The 18,977-nt window shown below is 40.3% G+C and overlaps 1 protein-coding gene across 1 annotated transcript in view; it reads right to left on the minus strand.

Moving 5' to 3' along the window:
* Positions 1–18,977, minus strand: part of FAS (Fas cell surface death receptor) — a 44,283-nt gene that overhangs the window by 18,685 nt on the left and 6,621 nt on the right. The window lies entirely within an intron of this gene.

Consider the following 18,977-nt stretch of genomic DNA (forward strand, 5'->3'; position numbering starts at 1 on the left):
GTGGTACAGTAATAATACTGAACTCTTCTCAGTTAAGAGAACTAAATGTTCTACACATATAAATCAGTGCCACAAAAGTCCCTCCCTCTCATTATAGTCCTTTCCCGTGTCATCAAAGCCTGTATCTCCTTCAGGTCATACACAATACCATAGGACCTCAAAAAAGGAAAATGAAGATGTAGCTATCCACTTTTCCTCCTGTGGCCTTACCAGCTTGAGCATGGGATTGCTGGGTTGAGCTTGGGATCATAGACATGACCCCGTGGTTGCTGGCTTGAAGCCCAAGGTCGCTGGCGTGAGTCCAAGGTCTCTAGCTTGAGCAAGGGCTCACTTGCTCTGCTGCAGCTCCTCCCCCCTCAAGGCACATATGAGAAAGCAATCAATGAACAACTAAGGTGCCACAACGAAGAATTGATGCTTCTCATCTTTCTCCCTTCCTGTCTGTCCTCATCTGTCCCTCTCTGACACTCTGTCTCTGTAAAAAAAAAAAAAAAAAAAAAAAATGCATTACTAGTATCCAATCTCCCAATAGGGAAAATGACACCAAAATATCAAGAAAATATCTGAACTTGTTCAGGGTCACTTGTTACCAAAATATAGAGAGCTAGAACTTATCTAAGTGTCCTAACTCCTATTACACAGTTATTTCCCCTACAATCAAGAGACAGGTAAACTTAAAACAGAATACAGCTTACTTTCCACTTATGAACAATTCTATGTAGAGAACAACTGGAACTAAGACATAGATCAGAGGAATTATGCCTAAGTATGCTGGCTTCACTAGCAAACCACTGCCTGTTGAATCCAATAGACATTTCTTGAACTCCCACTATGCACCAGGTTCTGGGACTAAAAGCATTGATTGTAATAAAAAAATGAATGTTGAGTTTCTAAAAGCAGATGTGCACATGGGCATGTCATGTGAAGATTAATAACTTGGGGCTGTTTTTTACTCTTTACATTTGCATGACTCTTACTTTTTAAAACACATTTGAGTCTTTGATCTTTTCAAGCAGCTTTGAACATCAATCATTTTATCTTCTCAGGGTGACAGTTCCTTACTTCTTACTTGCTCTACAGATCATCCTGTTAATATTAATCCTTCTAGATCAGAGAATTTATAGCTAATGAATAGTAATTGCATTTGAGCAGTCTAGTAAATAATAATACTATTGAAAGCATACCAAATGGTTAATTGCTAAGATGGGAAGGGCTTTCATATGAAAGTCATTCCAATTTTTGAGATCCTTATTGTACTACCTTGCTCTATTGTACAGCCTGGGATTACATATACTAATCATTTAACATTCCAGACACTGCCAACACACAAAAGTTCTCAAATCAATGTAAAAATCTGTCTCTAGAAGAGATCAGTACATCCTCTCTGCAACAGAGAGTGAAACTGACTCTAAGCAAACACACTGAGTAGGAGCATTTTCTTGTCGTCAGCCGCCGTGGGTGCTGTAAAGAGGGAGCAAACCAGGAAACGTTACTTGCTTTCCTTCTCTCTCAATTCTCAATTCTCCCCAGAAACCGAAGAAGATGACACAGATTTAAACTCAAAAAGATTTCTAGGTATGAGGCTGGCCAAAGTTGACAAGGCAAAGGCACTTAGAGTTGATACCCAACAGTGTGTGAGTGTGTGTGTGTGTGTGTGAGTGTGTGTGTGAATGTGTGTGTGAATGTGTGTGTGAGTGTGTGTGTGTGTGAGTGTGTGTGTGTATGTGTGTGTGTGTGTCATAGGTAGAGGTCCCTATCCTCCTTAGAATGCTAATTTTATCTAACATCACAAGATTATATTATGAGCAGGCCCACGACCCCTGGTTTAAATGATCAAGTGTTCAGGGGCATAGCACATCATTTTACATTTATGGAGTATTATTTTAATGCTATTTCTGAAAAACTGCATATACTCAAGATTTCTGGAGCTGCCTAAAATAAATGTACTTTCTAATTCATTCATTTAAGTTTTAAAGTTTTTGATTGGAAATCAAAATGCACGGTCCAAAACACATTCAAACTTTGAGAAGTGTGGATCCTGGAGCAGAAAAGAGAAGAGACGCCGATATCTGGCCCGTGACGCACAGGCACCAACCTCCTCCCTGATTTCCTCACGCCTGCTACACAGATCCAACTTCTGGAAACATTTCATAGTCAGCTCAACATGAAAAACACTACCTCAAGAATGAAACAGTTGGTGAGAAGAGCCCCTTGTGACTGCAACATCGTGAGATGTAAGCAATGCTCTGTATAGCTTGCGCGTTTTAAAATTTTTGCATTAACTCAAGATCACAGTATGCAAAGATTTACCCCAAACTCTCCAGGCAGAAACTGGGGCATTTTGACTGTGACAAGGCAGGAAACCCACAAAGAACAAAATGATCTAAATGCTCAAAAATTTTTTAACAGAAAAGCTTTTGAAAAGGCCAGAAAATAGGTTAAATCAAAGTTCTGAAATGTGAGTAAACTAAGGCAAATGATAATAGGGAATAAAAGGAGAAATAAAAATAATTTTAAAGCTCCAGCGTAATAAAAATTAAAAAGTCAGAGAAATCTCAATTGCATATTCTGCTGAGAATAATAATATTAGCTACTCCATTAATCAGTTAATTAATTGAACAAATACTTTGTTGAATGCTAATTCAGAGCAGTGGACAGATAAAGACTCTGCCCTCATAGAGTTTATACATAAGTGACATGTATTAGTCAGGGTTCTTCGGGGCCAATGAAGTGCGTGTGTGTGTGGAGAGAGAGGGTGAGATTGATTTTAAGGGAATGACTCATGCAGTCGTGGAGGCTTGGAAAGGGCAGAATCTCACAGGGTAGGCCAGCAGGGAGTGGTCAGGGAAAAGCAGTCTGCAGGCAGAATTCTTTCTTTCTTGAGGAAAGAAGAAATTCCATCCTCAGTTGCTCTTTTAAGGCCTTTAAATGATTGGATAAGGCCCGCATTATGGAGAGTAATCCGCTTTACTCAAATTTACTACTTTAAATGTCAATTTTATCCAAAAAAATACCTTCACAAAAACATCCAAAATAACATTTGATGAAACATCTGGGCACCCACGGTTCAGTCCCATTGATGCATAACATTAAGCATCATATAAGAAATGATGATGACCAAACAAAGAAATATGCAATATGTCAGTGAGGAATAGTGCTGTTTAAAGGAATAAAGTCAGCATGATGTCATGGAGAGTTCGAGGAGTGGAGCCATGCTGTTTTGGAAAGAGTGACCTGGGAAGGCTAGTGAATAACAGGACATTTGGGCAGTGACTTGATGGAAATGTGGGTTGAGAGCTGTGTGGCCGGATACACAGAAGGGCTTTCCTGACAGGTCACATGCAGAGTACCCTGGCTTGGCCAAAGTGGGGAAGTATCTGAGTCCTCGGCAAAACCATCATTAGCAGCTTGCTATTAAGATAACTAATGATTAAGGTCTCCAGAACCAACAGGTAATGAACAGGTTAACTCTGGACACCTTAATAGGATCATATGGCCCACCATACTAGAGATGCTGTAATCCGTGATGTAGAAAATGGACCATAAGCATCTGTTCAGCTTCCAGATAGATTTTTTTAATTTTTTCTATTTTTTACAGAGACAGAGAGTGAGTCAGAGAGAGAGATAGACAGGGACAGACAGACAGGAATGGAAAGAGATGAGAAGCATCAATCATTAGTTTTTCATTGCGCATTGCAACACCTTAGTTGTTCATTGATTGCTTTCTCATATGTGCCTTGACCGTGGGCCTTCAGCAGACCGAGTAACCCCTTGCTGGAGCCAGTGACCTTGGGTTCAAGCTGGTGGGCTTTTGCTCAAACCAGATGAGCCCGCGCTCAAGCTGGCGACCTTGGTGTCTTGAACCTGGGTCCTCTGCATCCCAGTCCGACGCTCTATCCACTGCGCCACCGCCTGGTCAGGCCAGATAGATTTTTTTTTTTTAATGGATCTCCTTGAGTTTCTCATATCTACAGGATTTTAATATTTTCTGCAAATCAGAAAATTTGCTTCTATCTCTCCTCAATCATTTATGAAAATGTTAAGAGCAACAATCCCTTCAGAGTCTACTCATACCCTCAAGATATTTGTCTGGCCTTCTGCCAAGTTCATTCACATATATCACTTCGTGGTAGTTACAGTTAACCTATGCATGAGAATTAGAACTGTCTCACTGTATAAGCCCAGAGTACATGAACTAACTTGTCCAATAATCCACAAGTAGGAGTGGTGAAGGGACAATTTGACATTTCTGACCCAAATCTGGGTTCTGTTTCAGGTACACAAATTAGTTTCCTAATTATTTTTCCTGCATTTAGGCATGCAAACAACTTAAATTGTTTTTAGGCAATGGTTGGCAAAATGTCTAAGTATTAGTTATACAATGAACCTTTAAAACACATTCATGTTAGATGTAGGTGTTGGTGGTGTGGAGGGAGGGTGGTCTGGCAGGAATTTTCTGAGAACCAAAAGTCAGTCCCAAACCCTCTAGTCTGGGAAAATTGTAGCAGTTCTCCACAGCTGGGTTCTGGCTGCAACTCCCCAGCCCTGTCTGCAGTTTGAGAGGAAGCAGAGTTTGCCTTTGACCAGTCTGGGTGTTAAATGTGAACAGCCATGGCGCTAACTGTGAATGCAGCCTCTTGCAGGGGTGGGGACCTGAAATGAACAGATAGTTAGGAACCGGAAGTCCTCTTACACCAGAATCTTTGCATTTGCTCCCTTTGAAACGCTTAGAAACAGGGCTACATGAGAGTTTGCCCCTTGAATCAGATGATGAGAAACTGAGAGAACAAACGGATATTTATTAATTATCTGCATCAGTGATGAATCACTTTTCATAGCAAACCAGGTTACTAAATAGAGCAAACGAAGCAGGAATGGCCACAGAAGTTGATGGCACCCCCCTACGCACATCACCCCAGTTTGTCAAGCTCTTCACACTTTCCCAGGAGTTACACACACTCAGGACCGTTAGCCATTACAAGTACAGTAACCTCTCAGTGACTGAATTAAACAAACTCCTGTAAGAAATTGAGACTCCCATTTAGGGTTATTTAAAAAAAAAATAGTAAACCAATTGGCCCTGAGAGATGAGCTATAATTTGAAAAGGAAGTTAAAAAAAATCACCTTTTTCTGTTTTTCATGAAGTTCAAAGCAAACAGGAAAAGAATTTTAAAAAGCAGTGATGGGGGGGAGGCAGCGGGCCTTGAAAAATGGCAGCCCTTCAGATGGCAAGAATGAGTAGACAGATGCCTGGGACAGTGAGATTTTTCGGTACCGAGCAGATGTCAGACTGACAACAGAAGTTGACGCTTGACTCCAAGCTCTACAGTAATAATGGTGAAGAGTGTTTTACTTCTAATCAAAGCACAGACGGGAGTTTATTCAATACAGGTACAACTGTTGTGCCCAGATACTGCAGAAGAGTGCTGTGCTGTTCAGAGTGCATAATGGTCATCCAAAGGGTTCAGTACTAGGAGGTCAGGGATTAAGAAAATATTAAAAAGGGGAAAACAAGGGGAACGTTTCAAGGAAAAAAAAGTTTCAGCAGGAAATTATTTTAACATAACAGAAAGTTAAGTGTGTTTATTTCTAGATGGTGAGACTATGAGTGAGGTTTTTTTTCTTTTTTCTTTTTTTGCTTAATTTATGTTTTTTTCAATGCTGGACATGTGTTAGTTGTATAATAAAAAATAAAAAAGGGACAACTTTAGATGTAGCAGGATTGTGTTAAACCTAAAGATGTTTATTGAGTTATCATTTATGCTACTTTTTCTCAGTAAGATTAGAAAATATGGATAACAATAGCGGTGAATCTATAACAACAATCTATTATTTAGAAGGTGTAAAATATTCTAAATCTTTGAATTAAAAGCATTTAACTTTTCATATAAATTTCCTATCTTTTGCTGTTCTAGGTTTCTATAGTAGTCCTATGATTTTACTAAATACAACATCATAAGCATATGCCTTTAATTGGATGTATTTCCTTAAACTAGAGTTATTTTATTTTTCTTTGGTCAGCTGAGACTAAGTATATTACCTACTCATAACAGCAAAGTTGTTTGATAATAAAAACATTTGGTTTTATTTTTTAAATCAAATCAGACAAAGGTATGACCCTAAAGGAATTTATCTTTATAATTTATGAAATTGAAAGCTTGGTTATATAGCCCCACAAAATGGTTACAACAGTTTACAGTAAATACTCTTTCTTGATTAAGTATTGGTTTATTTCCTTAAGCGTACACAACATGGAAACACTGGACAAAAAGATGCCTCACAACCCAGGTTGGATAGAGTGAAATGGCCCAAGGCTTCATCACACTACTCAGGACAGCATTTAATTTAAAAGTTATATATTGTTTATTTCTGGAACTTTCCATTTAGTCTTTTCACACCATAGTTGACTGTGGTAACTGAGGAAGGTGGGAATACTGTATTGATTGCTCAGTCACCTGTACAGACCACTCTGAGGGTAGGAGAAGACACTCATTTATGTGTATAAGTTCTGGAAAGTTTGTTTTAAAAGATCAGAATTACTATTTTATATTTTAATGCATTGTTTTTAAAAATTGTACCTTATAATGAAAGTATAAGGCTTATCCCAATATACAAGTATAATAGAATAAAATTCTTAGTCATTTAAAAATGCATGTTAATAAGTGTCTTAAAATATAGATGTCTCAAATTGAAAGTGGTCATTTTAACTCCTTGCCCTGAACTTCAGACAGACTGATGAAACGAGATGGCTGACAGTATTCTAGAGAAAAAAGCCCCCCTCTCCTCACCATGCAACAAAGCCTCTCTCAGAATTCAGCTACCAGGTAACAGAAGGCAGTGGGTTATGCGGAAGGATAGTAGAAATAGAAAGTGAGAAAAAATTTAAAAAGTGTTGACACCAGCAGTCTTCTGCTAAATTCTAAGGTCTTAGACATATAACACATACACACACACACACACACACACACACACCTTATTTTATTTACAATTTTAGATCAGAAAGGTTTTAGAGATGACACAACCCAAGCCCCTCATTTGATAGAGGAAGCTATGCCCAAACTGGTGGAGTGATTGGGTCACAGCATACTGCTAACTCAAGAGATTCAGGTCTGTTACGGGCTGAATTCAGCTCCTGTACTTCTAATTTCTTAGGTTGAAGTCTTAACCCCTCATCACCGTATTAAGAGATAAAGTCTTTAAAGAGGTCATTAAGTTAAAATGAGGTCTGCAGGGTATGCCATAACTCATATGGCTAGTTACCCTATAAGAAAGAAGAGGAAATTCGGTCACAGACACAAAGGGAAGATGGTGTGAAGACAGGGAGAAGGGCGTTCACAAGCCGAGGGGAGAGGTTTGGAACAGATGCTTTCCTCATGGCCCTTGGAAGGAGCCAACCTTGCCACCAGCCTGATCGCAGACTCTAGGCTCCAGAACAGTGAGAAAATGAATTTTTGTTGTTCAAGCCATGCAGACTGTGGTACTCTTTTATGGCAGTCCTAATCACAGCCTCTTGATTCCCTCAGATTCTGGATTTGAAGGATGTCATGGCACATTTGCACTTGGGATTCGTCATAGCTGCGTACAAGCATTTCTCGTCTTCCAATGTCACTGAGGTAAAAAAAACAAAAGATTTCAAATGGTTTTTAAATCATCCGGGCTTAGGGGAACCTGACCCGCTCTTTCCCAGCCTCCAGGCCCCACTAGGTGGGTGGAACTCTCACTGTCCTCTGCTGGTGAGAGCACAAGTGGAAAAATACACGAAGCTCAGCTGATTAATTCTGCTCACCTGTTTTTTTAGACAGTTACTTATCAACACTAGAGGGAAAAGAAATTCTAAAAACTACTAGAGTTCACCATTTCCAATTATGTAGTGCACCTCTAATACATTTGTGTAAAAAAATAAGGAAATAATAATGACATTTTGTAGTAGGTACAGCATTGAAAAACTGAAATAAAAATAAAATTTTCTACATAAAAGAGGTAAGTGAAGATTTCATTCTCTTTTTTTAATGAGACAAGGGGGGATCAGAGATAGACTCTAGCATGTGCCCCAACTGGGATCCACCCAGCAAGCACACTAGGGGGCGATGCTCTGCCCATCTGGGGCCGTTGCTCTGTTGCAGCCGGAGCCATTTTTTAGCATTTGAGGTGGCCATGGAACCATCCTCAGCTCCTGGGGCCAACTCGCTCCAGTCGAGCCATGGCTGCTGGAGGAGAAGAGAGAGACAGAGAGAAGCAAGAGGGGAGGGATAGAGAAACAGATGGGTGCTTCTCCTGTGTGCCCTGACTGGGAATCAAATCTGAGACATCCACACACCAGGCCGACCTCTACCACTAAGACAACCAATTTTTTCTTTTCTTTTTCTTTTTTTGAAAATGTATAAATAAAAATACAAGTTAATCTTATCTCAATAATGTCTTCTTTCTTCCTTAAGATCAGTTTCTGGGAAGACCAGGAGAGAGATAGTTGAGGTACGGGGAGTAAGTGACTGGTTAGACCCCTGATTGGTCAAGCAATAAATAAAATAAAATAAGGAACCTAGGAAGTTCCACTGGGATTAGGTCTTTTTTTATTGTTTAGAAATTAAATTTAATGGGGTGACACTGACCAGTAAAATAAATAGGTTTCAGATGAACACCTCCATAGCATTTGAACTGTTGATTGCGTTGTGTGCCCATCACCCAAAGTCAGTTCACTGGGATTAGATTTTGAGTTTAGTACTAGTCTAGTGTTTGCAAAATAGCTCTCAAAACCCTGATGGAAATCAGGATCAAGTAGTGATGCTTTAAAAAGAAAGTGCTTAGGTTCTACCACAGACCCAAAAAATCAGGCTCTCTGAGAACGAGGCTACCTGTATTGTGATTATCTTAAACAAGGGCCCCCCATAGGATTGCTGCTCAATGCAGTTGTAAAACAACTGCGCTTGCAGAAACAAAGTCAAAGGTTAGCGGGTTACACTTACATGTGAGGAGAAAAGAGCTTTATTGTTTAAGAGACGCTAAAATCCTCCAACATAGAAATGGTGGCAATTAATATTAAAAATAGTATGTAAATACACACACATATTGTATGTTTCAATACCAAGCAATTTAAACAAAACAGTCTGGGACACTGTAGGCCCAATTTTTTAAATTAAGCCTAAATCTATAGACACTCTTATGGGGGAAAGAAAAAGGTCTCCTGGGATCTAGAAACCTTTTGTGAAGATGGTTAAAAACCAAAGCTCAATCTTCAGCAAGAGGGGAGAGACTTAACCCACTTGCTCTAAGTTCATTCTCGTTCTCTTTTTCTCTCCAAGATCTCTGCCTTCAGAAATCAATATTGATGTTCTTCACATCTTGTATTTTTATGACCTCTCAGAACACAGAGGTGAGTAAATCTATAATGCTGCAAGTCTTAACTGAAGGACACCTGTTGTTAATGATACCAATGTCAGGTTTATTGTAATTATGCAAGTTCATTCCAGTCCACAGCTTAACAAAATTTGCAGTAGGGTTGCTTGCCTTGCTGGGCTGAGTATATCAGCCAATTAAATTTGTAGTAAGATTTGTAAATATCCAAGACTTCCTTGCTTAAAAAGGCATAACTTTATACTAAATTCACTGTCATCTCCACATAGTGGCATGTGTGCCAGTTGTCTAATACTGCTGTCACTGCTGTTTCTAAATGCCATAGGTGGGAGTTGTGGTTGCACAAAAGTTCACTCCAAATCAAGAAAGAAGCTGTGATCAAAGGGGACATCCTGTTCACCTCCTTCCAGGGAAGGTGAAGTCATCAGTCTTACAATGATCAACTTCTTTCTAATTTGGGCTTTACTATTTATGCTTTCTCTTCAAAGGAAACAGGTAGGCAAACAGACTGAATTATTTGTTCCTGTTTCCAACTGAATTGAAGATAGTTAATTGGGTGTTAGGAGTCCCCTAACACCCTATCTATAAAAAGATAAAAAACACTTTATTTTTCTTTTTAAAGCAAGTCTTCCAGGAAATGAAAAGGACGTGTTAGGTAGTGAAATGCTGTTTTCCCACTTTCGTGAACAGATGTACACACATAGCAAAATGAATACAATACATACATACTGTGTGTGTCAGTACCATGTGGGCTAAACAAAACATATACTGGGGCAGTGTAGGCCAAATTTCTGAAATCAGGCCTTAATCTATACAAACTCATGTGAAAAAACAGCCTACTAGGATCAAGAAATCTTTTGTAAAATACTTAAAACAGTACTATAATTTTTAGGTAACAAGATATATATAGTAACATCTATAAGTTTTTAGTAATAATAAGTAGATATATCTCTGTGTATTTAAGAAATTTATAATAAATTATATGTAATAAAATAATGTGATAAGAACTATAGTAATCTGTTAATTTAATAAATGCCTTTTCTATAATGCATCCAATAAAAATTTTAAGATAAAAATTATGTATAAATAGAAAAATATTTATACATACACAAAGTGACAAAAGTCAGACCTTACCAGCCAGTGGCGCAGTGGATAGAGCATTGGACTGGGATGTGGAGGACTCAGGTTCGAGACCCCAAGGTCACCAGCTTGAGCGCGGGCTCATCTGGTTTGAGCAAGGCTCACCAGCTTGAGCCCAAGGTTGCTGGCTTGAGCAAGAGGCCACTCGGTCTGCTGTAGCCCCCAGTCAAGACACATATGAGAAATCAATCAATGAACAACTAAGGAGCCGCAACGAAGAATGGATGTTTCTCATCTCTCTCCTTTCTTGTCTCTCTGTCCCTATCTGTCCCTATCTCTGACTCTGTCTCTGTCACACAACAAAAAGTTAGACTATGAATAACAATGAATAAGTATGAAATTTTGTATAAGTGTACACAAAGCCAAGAAGCTATAAGTGAAATAAAAACACTTGTATTCGGTGGTGAAATAATAAGCAACTTTTCTTTTTCAAGAATTACTTTGTTTTACATAATATAACCAATGTCTCTATATTTACCTATTTAAAAAGAAGAGATGGAGTCACTGACCTAATTTGGTTTAACTTGCTTTTTATTCTAACAAGTTTTAAATTAAATTATACCCTTTAATTATTTTTTATCATAAGTAAATAGTCTTTACTACCTAATAGAAAACATGTGCTCATTAAGGGACTTTTGAGGCCCAAGATAATTTGCCAAAAGGTATCAAATTCACTAGGGGTTTTCAAGTGGGGGATTTCCTTATTTGGGTTTTGATCATTTCTAGAAAATAGTGATTCTCTCCACTGGCAGTTGTATGATAGAGATCCAGCTCTCCTACAGGATTCTAGTGACCTTCAGAGAGATTCCTTCACAATACTGACACTTCCACTATAAGAATTATTTAGAAAGAAATTATTTCACTAATGTCCCAAAGAGATTTACTCAGAACAGCATCCAAATCCTGGGTCCTCTTTGTCTCTGACTATTTCCACCTTTCCTTACCTAAACTCAGTGCAAGAAATAAAATTTCTTTTTCTAAATTAAACTCACACAAAGGGTGGTAATTTTATTTCAGAGATGAAAAATGGAAGACTTTTTACTCATCTAACTGTAACTAGTAATGGGGACTTGAGGGTCTTAATGTCAATTTTATTTTTGTTTCCCAATATTGCCTTCATTTATAAATTTGTATTTTTCCATTTTGACTTTTAATGCTTTAAATTACATTTCATAATTTTATTTTATTCATAAAACATTTCAAGTCCTTTGTGATATAAGTAAAACCTGTTAAAAATGAAAATAAATAGAAGTACATTTCAACCCATTTTATGTTTCTTAGGTTGGTTTAAGGAAAATAATGAAATTCTAAATTAAACAACTGTTCTTTATTTTCCCCCTGAAATTTTTCTGTATGATTACTTGTAAATGCATTTGTTTCTTTTTCAAATGCTGTCTCCTTTTCTTCAACCATAATTTTGACACAACTATTTCAGGAAATGTAGAAGAAACTGGCTATCTGGTCATTGCCTGACCGCAGACCTAAATAGTACCAGACAAAACCTGTAAGTGCTAGGTGCTATCACAAAATGAACCTGCAGTACCCAGTGCTATTTCTCACATACGTTTCTAAAGAAAGTTTGTTTCTGTCACATTTGTGAATTGGTTTTTGTTTTTGTTTTTTTACAGAGACAGAGAGAGAGTCAGAGAGAGGGGTAGATAGGGACAGAGAGACAGGAACAGAGAGAGATGAGAGGCATCAATCATTAGTTTTTCATTGCGACACCTTAGTTTATTGATTGCTTTCTCATATGTGCCTTGACCATGAGGCTACAGCAGACCGAGTAACCCCTTGCTCGAGCCAGCGACCTTGGGTCCAAGCTGGTGAGCTTTTGCTCAAACCAGATGAGCTCGCACTCAAGCTGGCGACCTCGGGGTCTCGAACCTGGGTCCTCCTCATCCCAGTCCGATACTCTATCCACTGCACCACCGTCTGGTCAGGCTGTGAATTGTTTTGAAATCTCAAACTTATATATTATAGGTGCCACGGAAAAAACAATCAGAAACCAGGGGAGGGAAAACTAATGCCAACAGGGTAAGAGGAAGGAGAGAGAAGCAAAGAGCATAAAATCACGCATTTCCTAGAGACACCCCAAATAACCTGACAGTGTGGAAACTTCTTTCAGGGGGAATCCAAGATGGCAGCAGAGTGGGTGAATGTTACACTTACCTCCTCCCAGGACCAAAGTGGAATTAAAACTAAAATATAGAACAATCAACTAGACTAACCAATTGAAGACTAGCTGAAGAGAAGTCTTATAACCAAAGATTCACAGAAGAAGCCATGTTGAGACTGGTAGGAAGGATGGCGACACAAAAAGGGCTAGGTTCCAGAGGGTTATCTCAGCTGCAGGGGGTTACTGACCCGAAGGCAGGCTCCCAGCCCAGAGCATCAGAGCAAGGAAAAGGCATCCACGTAACATCTGGATGTGAAAATCAGTGGGGATTCTGTCAACCAGCAAGAGATGAGAGTCTGCTAGAGACACAGGCAGCCTCTTAAAGGGCCAAAGCACAAAATCTAACTCACAGCCACTCATCCTGGGCTCTGGCAAAGGAAGGGAAGAAGGAAAGCAAAGCAGGCTAGAGTCACCTGAGGACAGACTGGGGTTTGTGGCTCTGAGGAGAGAGCTGAAGGGACAGTGACCAGGACCCTTGTATTGAGTCCCTCTTCCACACCACAGATGTTTTTTTTTGTTGTTGTTTGTTTTTTGGGGTTTTTTTTGGTGCACCATTAGCTTTAATCCTAGCTTGCACCCAGCAGGCAAGAAATACACACAGTGGAAAAACACTTCCCTTTCCATTCAGGGCTCCCAAAGCCACTGACTTATTCGAGTTTCCTAGAATCAAAGGTTTCTAGCTCACCAGCCTTATTCACCTCTGTCCCCCATCCCCTTCTCTCTGCACAAACTGGTTTCTCCCTCAGCACTCCACCATCTTGGCTGCTTCTCCTGGCCTTCTCCACAAGGCCTTTCTCTGCTCTCCTTTCTCTGCTCTCTTCTCTAATGCTAATCTCAGGAATGAGAGCTCATCTTTCTTCAGTGTAGCATCCCCCTCCATATGGCATCATCAGACTGAAGAAATAAAATAGCCCCACCCTCTGGACTCCCTGTTGCCGCACCCTGCAGAGTTTGTACCCTACTGAGGGGTCAGTTGCCTGGGCCAGGGTACAGAGATCCAAGCAGACTCAGGAAAGAGTCAGTTACAGAGTCAGTTAGTGAGGCTTTGGGATGGGGACCATTCTCCCCACTTTCCCATTAACCTGACCAGTGGCGCCTCCCTTATGCAGAAGAACTGCTATCCGCATCCCCCAGGCTCCTAATGGCCCCATCCTGTTGACTTCTGGAGGCTCTTCCCTGCTAAGGTCAGAATCCAGGACAGACTGAGTTGTGTGGCTCTGGCACAGGGTTCACTACTGGACCCTCCCCCAAGACTCACTGACATCTCTCCTTCATGGGAGATATACTATCTCCATCCTCCCAATTCCCATAGGCCCAACCCTACTTAGATCAAACTCCTGCCTTCGTCTGGGACAGACTGTTTTGTGGCTCTAGAATGGGAGCCATTTTCTCCTTGCACATCAGACTAGGGCAGAGGCCTCCATTCACATTGCCAAATCTTGGTTTGTTTGGGCCTGATAAACTGCTGGCTTCAAAGATGTGTGAGTACCCAGTATGTGGCAGCTAGATTTGGCAATCCTGAAGTATTGACTGAGTGGCCTCAGACCCGAATTCAAACTAGCACCAAGTTTGAACCCGAATCAGTATGGTGAACACCACTTGCCCCTTCCTGGTGACTCACGAAGAATGTACCTCATGCAACTCATGTACCACCAGAGGCTCTCAGTGAGTGAGCCTAACAGGCAGTCAGCAGGCAGAGGCTGGTCTCTGGGTACCTTGGGACTTTTGCTGACCTGCTGCTGGGCTTGGTACTGGTGAAAGCTGGACTTGTTATGCAGCTTGGTTCTTTCCATGCACACCAAGGCCCAGCAGGAGCAGCCACAAACTGTGCATCACTCTGTAGGTCCAAACAGGTTGCCCAGGGTCAGTTACAGGCAGCATCTGATATTGACTTGCACCAAGGTTTCCCAAAAGGTCCCAGAACAGATAGACCCAGTGGCCAGCTTCAGAAATTATCAAATCAGGATAGAATTAGCTTCATGAGCAACATATCCAAAGGGACACTAGACTAGACCTTGCTGAGGCAAAATCTGCTTTGTGTGGTCAGCACTTGCACAGCAGCTTGTACACTGGTCAGGGTCAATCCTCATAGTCAACCAGCCAGAGTGTTGACCCCATGCACAAATTGGGCAATAGCAATCAGGATTCAAGCCCTGGCCAGTTGGCTCAGTGGTAGACGTCGGCCTGGTGTGCAGGAGTCCCGGGTTCGATTCCCGGCCAGGGCACACAGGAAAAGCACCCATCTGCTTCTCCACCCCTCCCCCTCTCCTTCCTCTCTGTCTCTCTCTTCCCCTCCCGCAGCCAAGGCTCCATTGAAGCAAAGTTGGCCCCAGCACTGAGGATGGCTCTATGGCCTCTGCCTCAGGCACTAGAATGGCTCTGGTCCCAGCAGAGCAATGCCCCAGATGGGCAGAGCATCGCCCCCTGGTGGGCATGCCGTGTGGATCCCGGTTGGGCGCATGCGGGAGTCTGTCTGACTGCCTCCCCATTTCCAACTTCAGAAAAAATAAAAAATTAAAAAAAAAAAAAAGATTCAATCACAACAGAAGAGCTCAAAATACCCAAAACAAAAGACATTCCTGGAGGACTCAGCTCAGCTGATCAAGGAAACTGCACCACTTGGTCCCACAAGACACCTACTACATAAGGCCACCCTACGAAGACTGGGAGGCATAGAAGATCTACTTAATACATATAACAAACACAAAGAGGTTGCCAAAATGAAGAAGATAAAGAGACATGCCCCAAATGAAAGAACAGGAGAACTCTCCAGAAAAAGAGCTAAATGAAATGGAGGTAAGCAATTTACCAGATATAGAGTTCAAAAAAATGGTTATAAGGATGCTCAAGGAACTTAGTGAGAACCTCAACAGCATGAAAATGGACATAGAAACCATAAAAACAACCACTCAGAAATGAAGAATACAATATCTAAAATAAAAAACACACTAGGCCTGCATAACCAGGCAGTGGTGCAGTAGATGAAGCATCAGACTGGGACACAGAGGACCCAGGTTCAAAGTCCCGAGGTTGCCAGCTTGAGTGCGAGTTCATTCAGCTTGAGCACAGACCCACCAGCTTAAGTGCAGGGTCGCTGGCTTGAGCATGGGATCATAGACATGACCCTGTGGTTCCTGACTTGAGCCCAAAGGTCACTGGCTTGAAGCCCAAGGTTCCTGGCTTGAGCCTAAGGTTACTGGCCTGAGCAAGGGTCTGCTGTAGTCCCCTGGTCAAGGCACATTTGAGAAAGCAGTCAATGAACAACTAAGGTGTCACAACGAAGAACTGATGCTTCTCATCTCCCTTCCTGTCTGTCTGTCCCTATCTGTCCCTCTCTCTGTCTCTCTCTCTGTCTCTGTCACAATTAAAATAAAATAAAAAGGAACACACTAGGCCTGACCTGTGGTGGTACAATAGATTAAGTGTTGACCTGGAATGCTGAGATCACTGGTTTGAAGCTCCGGGCTTGCCCAGTCAGGCACATACAAAAAGCAGCTATAAATTGATGCATCCTGCTCCTATCCTCCCCTTTCCTCTCTCTAAAATCAATAAATTAAATCTTTAAAACAAACAAACAATAAAGTACATACTTGAAGAAAAAAAAAGTAAGTTAGATGAAGAAGATCAAATCATCAATTCGAAAGACAAGGTAGCAGAAAACACCCAGAGTAGCAAAAAGAAAAAAAAATTTTTTTAAAAATTAGGATATTTAAGAGACTTCTAGGACAACATGAACCATAACAACATCTACATCATAAAGGTATCAGAAAGAGAAGAGCAAAAGCAAGAAATCAATAAATTATTTGAAGAAATAATGACTGAAAACTGTCTTACCTGGTAAAGAAAAAGGACACCCAAGTCCAGGAAGCAGAGAGAATCCTAAACAAGATGGACCCAAAGAAGCCCACACCAAGACACATCCCAAAGAGAGGATCTTAAAAGCTGCAAGAGAAAAGCAGTTAGTTACCTACAAGAGAGTTCCTAAAAGACTCTCAGTTGATTTCTCAACAGAAACATTTCAGCCCAGAAGGGATTGGCATGAAATATTCAAAGTGATGAAAAGCAAGAACCTACAACCAAGACTATTTTACCAAGCAAGGCTATCATTGTATATTGAAGGAGAAATAAAGAGATTCCCAGACTATAATATATATAAAACTATAAGAGTTTATTACCATCAAACTAGTATTATAACAGATGTTATAGGGTCTTCTTTAAGAAGGTGAAGGAAAAGAAAAAGAATGTATTTAAGAGAATAAAATGGCAATAAATACATACCTATTAATAATAATTTTAAATGTAAATGGCTTAAATCAGGGGTCCCTAAACTATGGCCCGTGGGCCGCATGCGGCCCCCGCCACACTTCTGGAAGGGGCACCTCTTTCATTGGTGGTCAGTGAGAGATCCTGGAGTACTGTAAGTGGCGGCGCTGCAAAGCGCGGGGTTGCTCATGTACAGTACTACTTCCAGTGATGCGGGACGCACGTGTCACGGCTCCGGAAGCACGTCATATCACTTGTTACGGCTAGCAGTGACAAATATGGAACCAGACATTGACCATCTCATTAGCCAAAAGCAGGCCCATAGTTCCCATTGAAATACTGGTCAGTTTGTTGATTTAAATTTACTTGTTCTTTATTTTAAATATTGTATTTGTTCCCGTTTTGTTTTTTTACTTTAAAATAAGATATGTGCGGTGTGCATAGGGATTTGTTCATAGTTTTTTTATAGTCCGGCCCTCTAATGGTCTGAGGGACAGTGAACTGGCCCCCTGTGTAAAAAGTTTGGGGACCCTTGGCTTAAATGTTCCAATCAAAAAGCATATGGTTGTTGAACTAATAAGAAAACAAGACTATATACAGTGTTGTCCATAAAGTCATGGTGCACTTTTGACTGGTCACAGGAAAGCAACAAAAGATGATAGAAATGTGAAATCTGCACCAAATAAAAGGAAAACTTTCCCAGTTTCATACCTATTCAGTGCAGTTCGATGTGGGCTTACACACAGATTTTTTAGGGCTCCTTAGGTAGCTATCCCATATAGCCTCTACAGACTCGTCACTGACTGATGGCCTACCAGAACAAGGTTTCTCCACCAAACTGCAGGTTTCCTTCAACTGCTTATCCCACTGAGTAATGCTATTCCTCTGTGGTGGTGCTTCGTTATAAATGCGCTGATATTCACGTTGCACTTTGGTCACGGATTCGAATTTAGCAAGCCACAGAATACACTGAACTTTCCTCTGTACCGTCCACATCTTGACTGGCATGGCCGTGGGCTGCTCCGCTGTATACACAGTGTTACGTCATCATCTGCACATGCGCACATGCTGCCACATCATCCTACAGAAACTGGGAGGGTTTTCCTTTTATTTGGTGCAGATTGCACATTTCTACCGTCTTTTGTTGCTTTCCTGTGATCGGTCAAAAGTGCACCATGACTTTACGGACACAATGTATATGTTGTCTGCAAGAGAACAAAAGATATACACAGACTAAAAGTAAAGAGATGGAAAAAATATTTCATGCAAGTGGAAAGGGAGAAACAAACTGGGGTAGCAATACTTATATCTGACAAAATAGACTTTAAAATAAAGGCTATAATAAAAATCAAAGAAGGATACTACATAATGATAAAGAAAACAATCCAACCAATATTTATGCAACTAACATAGAAGCACCTAAGTATGTAAAGAAAACCTTGATAGACATAAAGGGATTTTTAACACCCCATTAACATCAATGGATAGAACTTTTAGACAGAGAATCAACAATGAAACAGTGGCTTTAAATGACACACTAAATCAAATAGATTTAATTGATACTTTCAGAGTGTTTTACTCCAAAGCAGCAGAATATACATTCTTTCAAGTACATATGAAACATTTTCTAGGACAGACCACATGTTAGGACACAAAACAAATCTCAATAAATTTAAGAAGACTGAAATTGTGTGAAGCATCTTCTCTGACAATAATGATATAAAATGATAATCAATCACAAGAAACACACACACATACATACATAAAGGCATGGAGGCTAAATAACATGTATGTTACTAAACAATGAATCAATTACCAGTGAGATCAAGGAACAAATCACAAGACACTCTGAAACAAATGAAAATGAGAACACAAAAACCCAAAACTTTTGGGATGCAGTGAAAGCAGTCCTAAGAGGGAAATTCATAGTATTACAGGCCTACCTCAAGAAACAAGAAAAAAAACCTCAAATAAACAATCTAACCTTACACTTAAAGAAACTAGAAAAAAAACAACCAACAAATCCCAAGGTGAGTAGAAGAAAGG

Source organism: Saccopteryx bilineata, chromosome 9 (genome assembly GCF_036850765.1).
Source record: "Saccopteryx bilineata isolate mSacBil1 chromosome 9, mSacBil1_pri_phased_curated, whole genome shotgun sequence".
Lineage (NCBI taxonomy): Eukaryota > Metazoa > Chordata > Mammalia > Chiroptera > Emballonuridae > Saccopteryx > Saccopteryx bilineata.